General features: G+C 34.2%; 1 protein-coding gene across 1 annotated transcript in view; it reads right to left on the bottom strand.

Moving 5' to 3' along the window:
• Positions 1-15,772, bottom strand: part of LOC133319462 (inverted formin-2-like) — a 36,410-nt gene that overhangs the window by 17,834 nt on the left and 2,804 nt on the right. Inside the window, 1 exon segment of the mRNA XM_061523944.1 lies at positions 13,836-13,939. The gene's annotated coding sequence lies outside the window, so the exon portion shown is untranslated.

Raw genomic sequence — 15,772 nt, 5'->3', positions numbered from 1 at the left:
TAATTAATCTTAATGTTTGTAGTACAACGTTAGAATTTTTATATAAGATTTATCGTACACACGAATAGGAAAAGTTTTTTTAAAACTATTACATTAACTACATATAATAAGTTTACCAAACGTTGCATCGTCACACTACGGACTGAGCGTTTACGGTTTACAATTCAAAGTCTCCGTTGAAAATATGTGCGAAGATTTATGAATGAAAAATTGTTAACGCTCCGTACGTTGTTAGACAATGCGGACTGGTGTTAAGGTACTGTATTGATGTAAGTTTATTTTATTATTTTTAACAAACACAGAACGCTCGCGGCTCACGGACGACTATGGCCACGAGCTGCAACTGTTAGAGAACATACAATATTAATATAATGCTTGTGTTCCACGCCTCACCATAATATATTTAGTTTAATAACTGCTATAGCTTGCAATACACAGGATCATACAATAAGAGCTAACTGAACATGCCAATATGTCTTGTTAATGAACCCCTAATAAAAACACGACGTGTGTAGATTTTCCAAAGGTTTTGTGGAGGATGATTACTTGCATCGCCTCGCTCTCTGTGTGACGCGTGTCGACCGGCTGTATAGATGTAGGTCACACTGTACACGGCCGCTCTTAATATATTAGTGAACAACTTATTGCGCTAGGTTTAAATTGATTAATAAATATAACTTTACACTATGACGCGAACCGTGGACTGGGAATTTGATATCGAGACAACGAGACGTTTCACGAAGTCTCAAAGGTTATATGTGATAAAGAAACTTACACAACTGTAAACAAATTTAGTGATGGAGTTCAATGACCGAGCTTTCTTATCAGTAGAGAACGGCCGAGATAGTCGGAGATCACGCAGCTTCCGTGAAAACATGAAGCAGTGTCACATGGAATACAACTTAGCCGTTTATGTAATTTTAATTGCTTGCAATAAACGTTGCGTGTAATTATTTATTAATATTTATATAAAAATATTAATTTACAATCCAAGGCTTGTGCCGTTCATTGTATATTAATATCCTACATTTTTAACAACCTGACTTATTATATTAACATTAAATGTTTTATATTAAGCACACACGGGCAACAGAAGGCCGTTTTTATTGTCTGTGAGTTCATAATACAAAGGAATTGTTAGTTACTTGACACAAGCCTTAATGAAATATTGATTATTGGGTAACAAACACAACTACCACAACTTTGTTACGTTGGACTTTAAACGGAGCGTTTACAGTGTTTCATTGATATTACCATGTGCGAGGATTAATGCTGAAAAATCCGAAAACGTTATGTGTTTAGTGTGACATGCAGACTTGTGGTAATGGCTCAATAACATTAAACACAAACCTTGTTTGAGATGTGTTCACAATTCTTTAATACCAAAGACTGTGACGTGTCTACTGATGTGTTTCCTAGCAAATCTTATTAAAAACTTGATACAATTTGATGAAAATCACTACATTGAATCGTCTGTCAAACAAACAATCTATTTCTTTATTGTTGTGAGAAAATATAGGAATAAAATCATTATAGATAAAAGAATAATTACGATGTTTTTTTTATAATAATTAGTATTAAGACCTGTAGTTAAATAACATTAGGCCAGTCCACAGTGCACGCCACAACACCGCCTTATATGTTCAGTAGAAGCAATAAAGTTCTAATTATAATTAAATAACTCGGTCTATTGTGTTTGTATGTGTGTGTGTGCGTGTGCGTGTGTGACAAAGATGTATGTTGGTGTTGTTTATTAATGGGATGCGGAAAACTCCTCACAGGATTGTTATTCATCGTCTTATGGTTACGTGAGACACCTGAAGAAATTTATGTAAAATTATCAGGGCAGTATGGACACATTGTTTTTGTTAACTTAAACTATTAATTTTTAAGAACATTCGTATAATTGTTCTGGTATCAAAGCGAGCTGGTCTCATGATAACTCCATGGAGATATCCGGATATCTGGGCCTGGGGATCCTTACACCCGTAGCATCAGCCACCTGCCTCACTGCCTGAAGTATTTAACCTCGTGTGCAAGCCATGTTAAGGTGAGGACACGTTATATACGTAACAGCACGACGGACGAACAGATTCATTTATACGACTTCCTGTTTGCTTTACAAGTGCTATTAATGTTACTTTGTGGCATGTTTTACGTTGTTATAATGACCATAATATACAGGTAATTACAATTGTTTTCACTAATTTAGGAATGCGATCTGTTTCTCCCTTCATGAGTTATTGATTAGTTGAAAATCAATCAGTTTTCATCTCGTATGTAGATTAAGAGGTTTATTTGAACCTAGAGCTCGATAATGAAAGCTATTACGTTTGATATAGTATAATTATTTTTTTAAATATTATCATACATGTTAATGTTTTGATTGCTTGTATGTCTGTATGTCTGTGTGTCATTCTATTGTATTCGAAACGTTAATATATTTCGTCTCCGAATATGAAGTACAATGATGATATCGTTCTATACGTCCACATGCGTCACGGACCTCGAACATTGTCCCTTAGTCGTATGTTTTATTGATTTCTTTATGAAGTTGTCTGTTCATAAATAAGTAAGCGGTGAGTGTGACCAGCTCTGTGTGCATGAGCTCTACGTCACTGTAAAAAATAATTTTCATTTATTTGTATCATGTCCGAATTATTTCGACCTTTCTCACATTGAAAACGAAAACTAATGATTCTCGATTGTAGTGATATTGAATGACAAAACACTTGTATCTTAAGTAGGGCTGTGAAGATTTAAAATGTTCATGTTTAATCACGTTCAGGAAGGTTTCACGTTCAAGGAATCCATCTCACCAGTGAATACTACACATTATCTTCAATTTAAACCATTCATAATCTTTTACATCAATAAATCATATATTTTTAACACAAACGTCGCCTCAATATCTAAGATAGTTTTCACAATCTCCATGGTACAGCGATGTTAAAATATTCCATGTATTTGCATAACTCAACCTCTTAGTGGGATTTCTACTATAGAAGTTGTGAAGCTTTCCTAACTCGGTAATTTATATGTGTAGTTTAAGTCGGCCGTAAGTTATAGCCGCGGCCTTGTCTTTACTAAATAATATTTATATCTAGAATTCCTATGGGATTCTTGAGGTAACAGAAACACGGCCCTTTGTATGGTTCTAAATTAAGATACTCTAATACAAGTACATTAAACGATGATATCGCTTCATTATTCGTAGGTCCAATGTTAGTTTTATACGGCGTGAGATATTTGCATAAACAATGCTAAGTGTCCACTTTCACTGACTGACTTACTGTAAGTAGTCTGCGTCTTTACCACTCAGTTTTTCATGTATAAACATCGATGTACCTACTGTTTGCTGTGACTTTCGATTTTTGACATTATTTTGTGTTGACGTTAAAGCCTCAGGGGCAGAGTTCTTTCGATTGGCATTCTTTAACCCGTCAAGTCAACCTCGTGACCTTTGACAGTTGACGGTCATCACCGGTAAATAATCATCAGCAGAAATATCAACAGCGACCGGAAATAGAAACTTAATAAACTAAATAAAATACAGTTGTCAAATGAAACTCAAATTAAATAACTGACTGACCCCGGCGCACCCCGTGGAATACAGATTGTAAATGATTGAGTGATTTCATTCGAATTAATAGTTATCGATGTTTTAGTGGGTTACAAGAAAGTATGCATCTCGAAATGTAACGGCGATGATTTATGTTAAGATGATATTCTCACGATGCTATCGAAACACATCGAGAGAAACATGTTTACGACAAATACTCAATTGATGGAGTCGAAATGAGAAAACATTACCTCCCTTTACCGACACAGTCTTTCACAATAATGATCACGACCTTTATTCTATACTGTGGACATTAGATCGTGTTCCAATTAATCTCAATGAGAGGCCTGTCAATGCCCACCTCTACCGTCCGTGTCGCAAGTCTCGTGACCGGTGACCGGGCCTGCCATTCATCCCGGGGGATGACCCTGACCCCGACATATCATAATGAACGACAAACATCCCTTCTCTTGACTGTATTGAGATAATAAAACGACATGTTTTGGCATTATAGGGTTATGGTTAAGGCAAGTACTTTTGTAAAAGATATTCGTGAATTTTATCTATTTGAAAAAAATTGAATGGAAATGTTAGCTTTGTAAGAATTTAAACACTGAAGAGGTTAAGTTAAATTAACTTAATTGTAAAGACGTTTTCAGGTTGTCCAGATAGAAAATCTATTGATTAATGTATATATAGGTTTAACTATATGTAACAAAGATGGTCTGTATAGAAAATATTTCAAGATATTGAAAAATGATTCCTAACGACTAATTTATCTAAATAAGTAGGAAGATACTATACAACTATACATCAATAAGAATTAAAACTTATATGAGAAAATGAATATTCATATATTGATGATGTACTGTTTCGTAAACGAGCTGGTGACCATGAGAAGAATGAACGAGAGTTTAATCTAAATCTGACGAACAGTTCAATTTATAAATATGAAGGAAACAAAGCTAGCAGTTATGTTAGTTTACAGAGACACGTGGCGAAAGAAATGTAAACAGTGTCTGGGATAATTGGGAAATGGAGGAGAGTGGAATTTATAAGTTGAACTGATTTAAGAGAAAAAATGACAAAGATATGAAGATTAGCATTTAGTGTACACATACACATATATTAAATTATCAATAGCATTTTTAAGTTCACATTATAGAAAGTGTCCTCTGAAATGCCATTCATTAAATTAATTATATTTGAATGAAGTAACACGTTATAATGAGACCGCGTATCAATAAAACAATCTCTTTATAATGTAGAAACAAATGATTGTGAGACATTTATAGCGAATGTTATAACAATATTGTTATTGAAACACGATTTTTTATATTATAATACAATGGCTCTAACAAGTCACGCTAGTGTTATGAATGACTCTTATATTTATATTCTGATAAAACTAACTCTAATGTTTTGTGATAAATTAACTATTAAGATACGTAAGGTGACATTCATTAGCATTTATCAAACTTGATTCAGGATAACGTTTTATAAAACTGGGAATCGAACGTGTTTACTGCTATAAATTAATTCGGATAGTATTGTTTAAGTGTTAGTTAAAATTAAATATATATTACTTAAGAAGCAAGCACACCTTGAACTCTTAACAGGGAAATAAACATGCACTAAAGTAAAAAAAAATAACGTGTACAAGAATATTAGAATATATAATAATTGTAAAAATATAAAAAAAAATCTATTAATATACAATGTATGAATGATTGTTACAGACGAGGAAAACGTTGAGGTACTGATCGAAACGAGAATTCACAAAAACTTAGGTATTGCAATATTAGAAAAATAAGTTATATTTAGTAATGTTGTTTTGCTCCCTTTCCATATATAATAAATACCGTACCGTTTCCAAAGTGAGCGAAAACCGCACACTTCTACGATATGCCCCCAAAAGTGTACTATAAATACGCCTCACTATCAGGTCAACGACCCCTTAATATTCGATACTTACATTATGAAGTAGATACTAAATATTAATCGCCGACTGTATTTTCGTGGCCAATTACTAATATTACGTTTGTTACAATATCAAGCTGTGACCTCCTTCTGTTCCTCGTAATCTTAGTGGAGTAACTTCAACACTTCTAGGGATATTTTATAGACTTTAACACTTCTTTGAACATTTTACAAGATTTAATGTAATGTAAATTTTTTTAAAGATCTTTTCACATACCTTCACAGCTCACACATTATCTAGTTTTGCCACCGAATTCCTACCTCTAGGAACTAGTGGTCTATTATTATTTAGATCTTAATTTATTTTAAATCACTTGAAATGTATTATATATTATATTATAGTGATTCATTCGTTCAATGAAATTCCGATCCATTCGTTTTCGTTCTCATGACCATCGTTTGTATATTATGAAAATATACATCCACAGATCACTAATAACTAACCCTATGTAGGTAAGGCAAGTTAATGAATCAACCGCAGGATATTTAAATTATGTTTCAAATAAAAAACGGATCGAAATCTTCACATCCGGTCACAAAAACACACAAAATGATACATAGAGACGTCAAACTCATAACACCCCTCTATTAAGGTGGTTAAAAATATATTAAAATAATTGAGATTCCTGCAGCGGCCGTATTAAGGTATGTATGTATGTCCTCGCGGTCGGTCCGTTGAAATGTCAAAATATATCAAAATATATTTAATGAATGAGCGTCATGTGACACGCGTCACACGGCGGCGCACGCGCAACTGTTGCCACAAAATTGATTAACGCAAATTAACCTTAATGACAATAGAGCTTCAGAGCAATCGGCATGGCCGTGATATCAGAGCGGCCACTTCCCAGAGCGTGTGGCTATAAATCATATTTTTTTTAATACGCCTCACCACGAGACCGTTCTGCGGCTGCTCCCTAATAGTCTGCGGCCGAACGAGTCGCGAGCGGAAGCCCCTGTTATAATATAGAGTTACCCCAGCTGAATTTTTTCTCACACCGCGGAGACAATGGACATATTAGTTTTAATAAAGAACAGTGCGCCAATTAATGTATCATTAATCAATTTAACGGACGGATCTCAACCAACGACTCAATATATACTAGTTAAGGAAACTGTTATAGATGACGTGGCGTAATCACTTTATACTGAAAGTATTGAGTTCGACATTTATCTTGAGTAATTGTATATTCTATGGGTTTAAAGGGAAGGTAGTCTGGTAGTTTAGTACAATTGAAATTTATGCTCCTTTCTTCCCGCACACTTGGCCTTTGTTGAATAAAAATTATAAGGCTGTATTCATTAATATATACAAACATATGAATCTTATAAGAATCAATTGTACGAGCGCTATGTAAGTGTTCAGTAAAAGCTATCTCACACATACCAAACACGAGCACGAAGTCGCAGGTATCAGCTAGTCACATCATAACCTTATATTCCACCCATCAGGACACACAGATGTATAGCCAACAAAATATATAGAAATTTCATATAATGTTTACGACTGTTCAATTAAAGTGATTCAAAATATTCAATTTAAGACACAGTCAAGCACCGATTTGCTATCTTACCTCCAGGGTCCACGTATTGCCTAGGAGGAGCCTAATAGGAAGTTAACTATCGACCAATTTGTATTAGCTATTGAACTTATTGATCGACGGACACTCGTGTCACTGCAGTAGAATGTTGATATTGGTTTTGCAAGACGTGAGTAGTCTTTAGTATATCTAATAGTAAGTGTTTAATTTTTTATAAGACTTTAATATTTATAGGTTTACTGATATGTATATTTAAGTGGACTCAAGGAACTCGATGGAAAGTTATTTTTGATGATTAATTTTTGTCAATGTTGTTGTATTCAAATTCATATATATACTTAGTTAATATTCACACATACGTATATTATTTCCTGTATTTCTAATTGCTGAATAAATATATTATGGTGTATATTTATTGTATTTGTTTCGCTTAAGAGCAATCTTATGTCTTTTCATTGTGTAATATGTGCAGTATTTTATTTATACAAGCTTATGTCTGCGATTTCACCCGCAATGATTTCAAAATGAAGCTCAGAAAGAAATTAGTTGAGTATACTTAAATTAAAAAGATATGGTAACCAACTGGCCTCGCCGCTTACCCTCTAAGCCCTATGACATGGGGCTCCATGAAAAAACGAGTGTAATGAGTGTTCCTCGCGGGATTTCCATGTAATTCGAATTTAAATTATATAAAAACGTACATTTTATTCAGGTGTGTTAACTGCTTCACTAGAACGCTTCATCAAAATGACTTCAAAGTTTTTGTCGTGAAGCAACAACAGATATCCACTCATTCTCAGGAAACTGGCAAACATAACATTAATCGGTGTTACAGACGTAGAGACCAACAAGATAATGTACTGCGAAGGAACGTTTTGTTTTTATAGTCCTCCCTGTCCGCTGAATCCCTCCAGCGAGCGCTCTGCTCCAAGTGTCCACATCCTGATTCATCATATTCGCAGCGGGGTGAATGCCTTCTTTATAATAGATTTTTATTTGTGGTCTGAGTGTACGTCTTTTGGTGTCGAATTCCACAACTCACAACTGCTACACACAGTATAGTTACTTTCCATATTATATGTTAACTCATTAAGTGCTCATCAAACATTTTGCTACATATTTTGTTAATAAGAAGAATAAGACGAGTTCCGCGGACGTGTCGGTGAATGGCTAAGTGTTTTCCAACTGATTATATATATTGCTAAAGTATCCGGCATTATTCAATTGGAGGCCACTTACATAAATAATAGTGTCATATAAATCTCAATATAAACTAGGATTAGTCCCTTAGGGCTGATATTAACATCGGTGTTGGTGAAATAAAACCATCCTTATAGCATCGCGACAAAAAATAAACATCTCTATTAACAATAAATATATATTTTTATTTTGAAAGACCGTCTAATAAAAGTGTGATGTCAGACTAATTGAGATTCCAGTCAATTAAAAAAGTTCCAACTGTCAAATTTCCCGCCAATAGGTTATGTTTGTTATTTTTCGTTGCTATAATCCAAGATGTCGGGCGTCGTATATGTTGACAGGTGCGTCTTCCTCGGGGCACACGGCGCCGCCAACTATTTAGTATCGTCTTTTTTTATTCAAATATAACGCCGCCACCCATTCAGCGAGGACGCTCACAATCAACAAAATAATTCAATTCTGTTCGAGTTATTGGCAATGCCTATGCATTACTTTATTGTTATTATTGTGGTAAAGAATTCAAAGGGCATAACATTCAAATTTAACAGGCATTTTTTTGATATTGAAATGACAATATTATGAATAAAATTATAATAATACAGCCAAAGTGTCAGAGGTATGACAATAATGGTGTTATTAAAGGTGTTATATTCACATACGAACTCCGTTAGGGTCAACGACACTATAAAGTCCAAAACTAAGGATAAGTGGAACCAACGGGGTTTATATCTTAATACAATCTATAAGTAATAAAACGGGACAGAGACGTGTTAGTTTGCTATTACTATTGAGATAACTACAAAAATATTGCGGACGAACTCAAACCCGTCAGCTTGAAAGAAATGTTAAATGCGAAAATAAATTCCGCATATAATATTCAGTCTATCTTATGATATAGAACCTTTTTGTTCCGAAATCATAAGTAATTCAAAGGAGGTGACACAGTTGGTTGGCTGGTGTTTATTTATTATATATAAAGTACTGTGACCTTGAGTGTGCGGCTGGCGGCGTGAGGAGCGAGCTGCGAGGCGTCCATCGTCAGATATTATTAATGTATTTTCTAGGAATCGAACCAAGGACGACCGCTCGGAGCTCATCCTCCTGAGCATCATACGGACTGATCATGCGAGTACGGACTACACTCTAGAGGATTGTATAGTAGGAAAATATTAAGGTGACAAATGAGGTCTCTCGTTAGTGACGTTGTTTGTTTGTACTCTAACCTCTAAGTGTTCACCGATTTACTTGGTGATCCGCTTGGGACAAGATGACTTCACGGTATAGGAAATCTGGACGTAAACGCTGGACTCATGCTGAAGCCGCCATTTAAGAAGATCGTAAAAGTACATAATAACAGTCCAAGAGATTAGGTCTTTCGATTAGCAGTTTAGACTTGTCCCCTATACGTTTTTTGTGTATAGTTATGTGTACGTTGCCAATTATTCGAGTGTTTTATACAAAGATTTATAAAAACTGGATTTTAAAAACTTACACATAAATTCATGAAAACAAAATAACTATTATCATTGTTTTATTTCAACTTATCAGTGTAATGTGTAACAGTCATTGATGAAGTCATAAATTAGTTAAAATTTTAACCTCCGACCCTACAGTTAATAATAGCATGTTACTTCTGAGAAGCGTCTTGATTCATATAAAGAGACCTCCTCCACGTATTATTATTTATTAGGACTCATTAATTTTTATTGATGTCAAATATTTAAAAACAATTTTGTAATATTTTGGTGCAAATATTATATTTCCCTAATAGGAAGACATTTTTCAAAAGCTTCACCCAGTTTATTGAGGGTGAAGATTCTGTATAAGTCATTTTAAGAACTAACAAGGATATTATTTAACTTGATACTCGAACGTGGGTAAAGTACAATCCGCAGTTAGTTGTGTGGTGACTGCGAGATAACGTCTATCAGAATTAGCTTGTTGGTTTAATCTATAATGTCTTGACTTACACTTAGTCATCAACAGTATTCAGCAATATTTCAGGATAACTTCCAAAGACATAACAATTTTATCTATATCATTTAACCGACATGAAAGACACGGTATATGTTACAGATGTTTATATGTGCGTTAAATCACGGTCACACAACATACAGTGGTGATGAGTTAGCAATCACATTTAAACATATTCAAGATACTAATAAGATCATCGTAGCGACAAAATTAGATTTCGGAATAAGATAAACGTTATTGTACATAAGAGATTTAATAAAACTTATAAACTAATAAAAATATTATTCTCTAACTAGCAAACAGTTATTACTACAGTTAGGACTACTATTCATCTCCCGATGACAAGTCAAATCTTCTCTTTACAACACTTACTTATTTCATCGATTTTACATGTTTTTATATGTTTCGGTTAAGTTACATGTTGTCTGTATTATGACTGACTTTGAAACACTCCTTTAACTATTTATTTCCTTAACAAAATAATTGTCACAGCAATTATCGCTGCCGATCTATCTCACGCTATACTATCTGCCCTCGATATTATTTAACTTCGGTGTAAATAAATAGATGCCAAAGTTTCCTTTCATTGATAACTCTATGTTCAACTGAATACTGTTTCATATATTTTGATATCATTTTTTTTATGAAACTAGTATTTTTCGCATAACCTACAGACGTAGGTCCCAGTTATTATTTTGTTAGTAAAATGAAGTTACGAGAGAGCGTGCCGATTAGTAAGTGTTAATAAGACAAGTATTCCAACGAAAGAGCTGACTGTCTCGGCGCATTCTAAGGACGGGAGGCGGTCTGGTATTTTTAAACAGATCCAACGTGACGTCACTGTAGTGACGTCACCGATACACGCGGCAAGCGGTGTTCGAGTTGATGTATTCAGTATTCTGTATTCTGTGATGAATTACAATTATTGTCGTAATAAAACATATTTTATGTACTTTAATTATCTTTGGATCGATTCTCACTCCATCATCTCATGGTGTACTTCCTCTCTATCAATAATAATTTTGTCCCTTCGTATGTCCGTTCTAAACTCAGTCAAGGATAGTGTCAGCACTACAATATAGTGATATTTGTTACTGCAAATTTAAATTATCTCGAAAAAAAAATGCTAACTCAAATAATGTATGTCGGTGTTGAGTTGTTTCTTTACAAATATGGTAAATATAGTAGGGTGAGGCAGGTTCGGGATACGGTAAATATAGATTATAAGAAGAACAGCTGTTTGAAAGATCGGATTTGAGGGGATTTAGAGGAATCAGTGTCGGATAGGACGATAAAATACGTTTACAAACAACCTAATGGCCTATAACAGTGTGGAGATACGCCCGATACATATCAGGAGGAATTACTGAACAGATAACTTCAACTTATTTATTACTTGTTATATTAGTATTAAAACAGATTTTTTTCTCCGCCTCTTAATATTCTTTTCTGTTTTTGTAAGTTTGATTATATTCATAATCTTGTGAGTATAGCACATCTGTACCTACCAGCAGTCCTCGTCGCCTCACTACACACGGATCGTTACATGTTTTTCATTCACCAACCTTCGCGTTTTACAATATCAACGCAGGTTATGATGCGAGACGGGAACCGATCCGGGTGTAGTGTGAGGTAAACCTGTGTTAAGTATACTTTTTGTAGTACAAACAAAACAGTCCTTACGGAACGGAATATAAGCGTAGTGGTTTTGGGTATGTGGGTGAACAAACCTATGGGTAGATATTAATATAATGACTTCAGAGAAGTCTGCATTCTAAGTTTCAGTCTCTTTCACACAAGATGTCGCTGTATATATGATAAAATTGTTTGAACAGTACGTCAGCCGGCCGCAGTTCTTTCCACTGATGTATTCCATTTTTCCCTTTTTTATAAAATATCATTAAAATGACAAATATACCAAGAACAGATTATTTTAGACGCGATGTTGATTCATGCGCGTCTTGTATTGCCGGCGGTGGCTCATACTCAACAATTGCCATTGAAGAATCCGTCTATATTTAATGAATATACTTATAATATGATTTAATACATAAACAACATTGTATCGGGCCAAAATTAATTTTATTTGGTTCATATGTCTTATTATAATAATCATTTTAAACGTACTATCACGGCATGTCCAAGGTCGGACACTCACTTTCATTTAATATTAATTAATATATTAAAAATATTATTTTATTTTATTACTCGTAAACTGAAATAAAAGTTCGCATTTAATCAGAGTTTAGTTTAAGGTGAGTTTTAATAATTGTAAAAGTATGATTCTAAAGGTGACTATAAATAGTTTATTATGTGTGTGTGTATGTATGTGTAGAGTTGTATGTCAGGAGCGGCTAAGGTCGGCCCGCCAGCAATGACCGCTTTAGCCATATACGACGGGTTGCGAAAATGTGCCGGCATTCCCGCGACACATGCTCGCTCCTACCAAGGTTGATGCTGTGACACTATGACATCATGACATCAAGTGTCCACACGGGAATCGAACCCAACTCACTGGATAAATCATCCTGGCATTAAATACAGTTTGAGCACCCTAACAAATATATACTAACTATAGAGACAGCCGGCTTCGTCTAATAGATAATACATATTACTAAACACGCCCAAGCTGACAGAAACAAACCAAAGATGTGTTTGTATTTATTAAAAAAAAACATTCGCATTAAAAACTCCTTATTTAAATCAAGTTATAGTGATATAATATTTTACATAAAAGGCGTATCTGTATAAGTTATTTCCATTGTCGCACGATCGTCTCGAGTTTATCGATCGATATTACAATGCTGAATGCGGGTCTATAAATATAAACAATACGTTTTGAATCTTATTTTAATCAGGTTTTAAGTTTATTTTACTCCAAAACTTTACACACGCGACATTGACCTTGTGATCGAAAATCGTTAACAAACACGTCGGCGACCATTTTGAAAATTCATTCGACAGCACTAGGTATACATTGGACAGAATTTTAAATTGTGACATTTATCAGACTATATTTAAAAGTTGTATTAAATTGTTATTTTTTATAAGAGTCTTAATGATTCTTCAACACAAAGATAGCTCTGTGTCCGTCAGTCTACAACCAACAAATAATAATTCAATTGCCATCTGACAGACCAGTAAATAATAATAACTTGGAGCCCGAGTCACGGGCGGTGGCGTTACTAGAAGACAAATGACATGTATAAACTTATACATGAGTCATGTTTAATATAATAAGTTATGAATTGTACCACGCTGTATACACTGAGAGGTTGTGTAATGATTCCTATCAATCGTTTCTCACTTGGGATTCTATTTACAGTGGACCGTTTGCAGTGGGTCAATGACGAGCGCAGAAATTATATTGGCAATACAAACGAATTACTGATACAGGCTGCGAAGGATCACTTGAGTAACATGTATCAGAGTCACTGTGGACTGATAAGTGATAATGTTGCCAGAACGATTATTATAAATGCGATTTTTTAAGGTTTTTTTTCAAAAGACCATTTATACATATATATTTTGGTTAAAAGTGAATAATATAATATATAACAGTTGATTTTTGTACTTACCGTTGTACGTTTTGTTTCCCACACTAATGTCACCTATTGACACAACACACACACATCACTGACGGAGTCATTGACACTGTTATTAGTTCTTAATAAAAAAAAACCTATAAAATATATTGAAATATATAGATAACAAACCGCGGAAGCCGGTGACTAAATAATAAGAGTCAAAAAGGAAAAACCAATGAGAGTATGAAGACACGATAGCTCAGTATCATAAGTGACGATCGTGTCCCAAGTTCGAGTCTGGGTGTTCGAGTGTTACAAGTAGTTCGTATTTCCTACATCCTCACCTCAATCAGCTGCAACCTAGTTTTTTAATATTATCTAAGAGCGTCTCCAGCATGAAATATTTCTCGAAGCAGCAAATAACCAGAGTGGCCGCTCCATATCCGACGGCTTTCTATAAATACCGCGGCGTTCACAAACGCTCTTCATTAAAATCATTCACTTTGTATATTTATATAAGATTACAGGATTTTCTAATTGGCTTTACTTTTAGAAATTTTTATGCTCTTTATGCGATTGAGAATAAGTTGAATTTTCTAACATTATGTTTCTTTATAGTAAGTGTATCTATTAAAATGTGTCAAACAGCACTATTCGTTAGTCTACAGATGTGACCGTTAACTGTAATAGATCATATTATCTTAATTATATCTCAGTTATCTTTGAAAGTTAAGTTTTAACCGGTTGTTAACAGAATTCATCTATCGGCACGTGTCCCCAGTGGCCGCTGCCCGGCACCCGTAAGGTGCGCCGCTCGCCCACACTACGCCTTCACAACGCTACAACTAGGATCTACTTTAACTTTATATTAAGGAAAAAAAATGAAATTGCATAGTAAAATCCACGAAATTATTATTAAACTTAGTTTAAAGGAATTTTTTTAACTACATATTAAATGGTTTCAAAAGTTACAGGACATTCAAATGTAATATTTTACAGAAGACATAAAACATGAGACGAACACTTTTAAAATAGGTAAAGAACAGGAAATATACTGAACAATATAATAATATGATGAACGAACGAACAGATTTAAATAAATATAATTTGTGTCAGTGAAATGGAAACCACTTAAACAAACTAACGATAAAACACACGTCTGTGATTAGCGCTCGCCGGCCGGGTTTCGCTAGTTAACGCCCTTCAACATTTTACTTTCTTTTATCGAAACACACAAAAATTTTATTCATATACAGAACCATCCGTAGGCGACTAACCCACATCCCTGGTTATCGACTTAATGTGTGACAGACGAAGCGACACTTCTATATATTTGGATACTAGAACCCTATTTGAAAATAAACGAGACCTTTAAAAATGTAAAGGTCATAACTAGAATCAATTTATTATAATTATTTAAGATTATACCAGTATATTTAAAAATTATAACGTTCTCAGTGCGTTCACATAGTCCTTGTATATGTTCAATATATAATTTTAAATGTTTATTGTATGGTACAAACTGCGAGCCTTGCTGTTAGTCAGTCACGGCCGCTCGCCTTATACGATACACACACAAATTAACATTAAAATAACATATTATAAGTATTATAGTTAAATATATAGTATATTAAATAAAATAAAAAATGTATTCAAATAAGCATTTACCAACTATTATGATTCGCAAATTAACAATAAGTAATAACAGAATATATGCAAACCTGAAGTGTTGTAAGTTGTAACCCCACAACAGATGTTAATATGACGCTAACTTTATGCAATATTGTGTTTCGTTTATAAATTCACAACACGTTGATTTATGTTAATGGGATCCCAAAAAAATATTGTTTATAAAAAGATCCAAATCACAAATAACGGCGGATCCTGTATCCACTATCCACGATCCACGATCCTCAATAAAACTCATCCAGCCCCGTCACGTTCGATATTTGAAACGCATCCGTTCCTATAACGAGCTACCGTTAAAC

This window comes from Danaus plexippus, chromosome 20 (genome assembly GCF_018135715.1).
Source record: "Danaus plexippus chromosome 20, MEX_DaPlex, whole genome shotgun sequence".
NCBI lineage: Eukaryota > Metazoa > Arthropoda > Insecta > Lepidoptera > Nymphalidae > Danaus > Danaus plexippus.
Note: the sequence above shows the minus strand (reverse complement) of the source record. Positions and strands in the feature narration are given on the sequence as shown.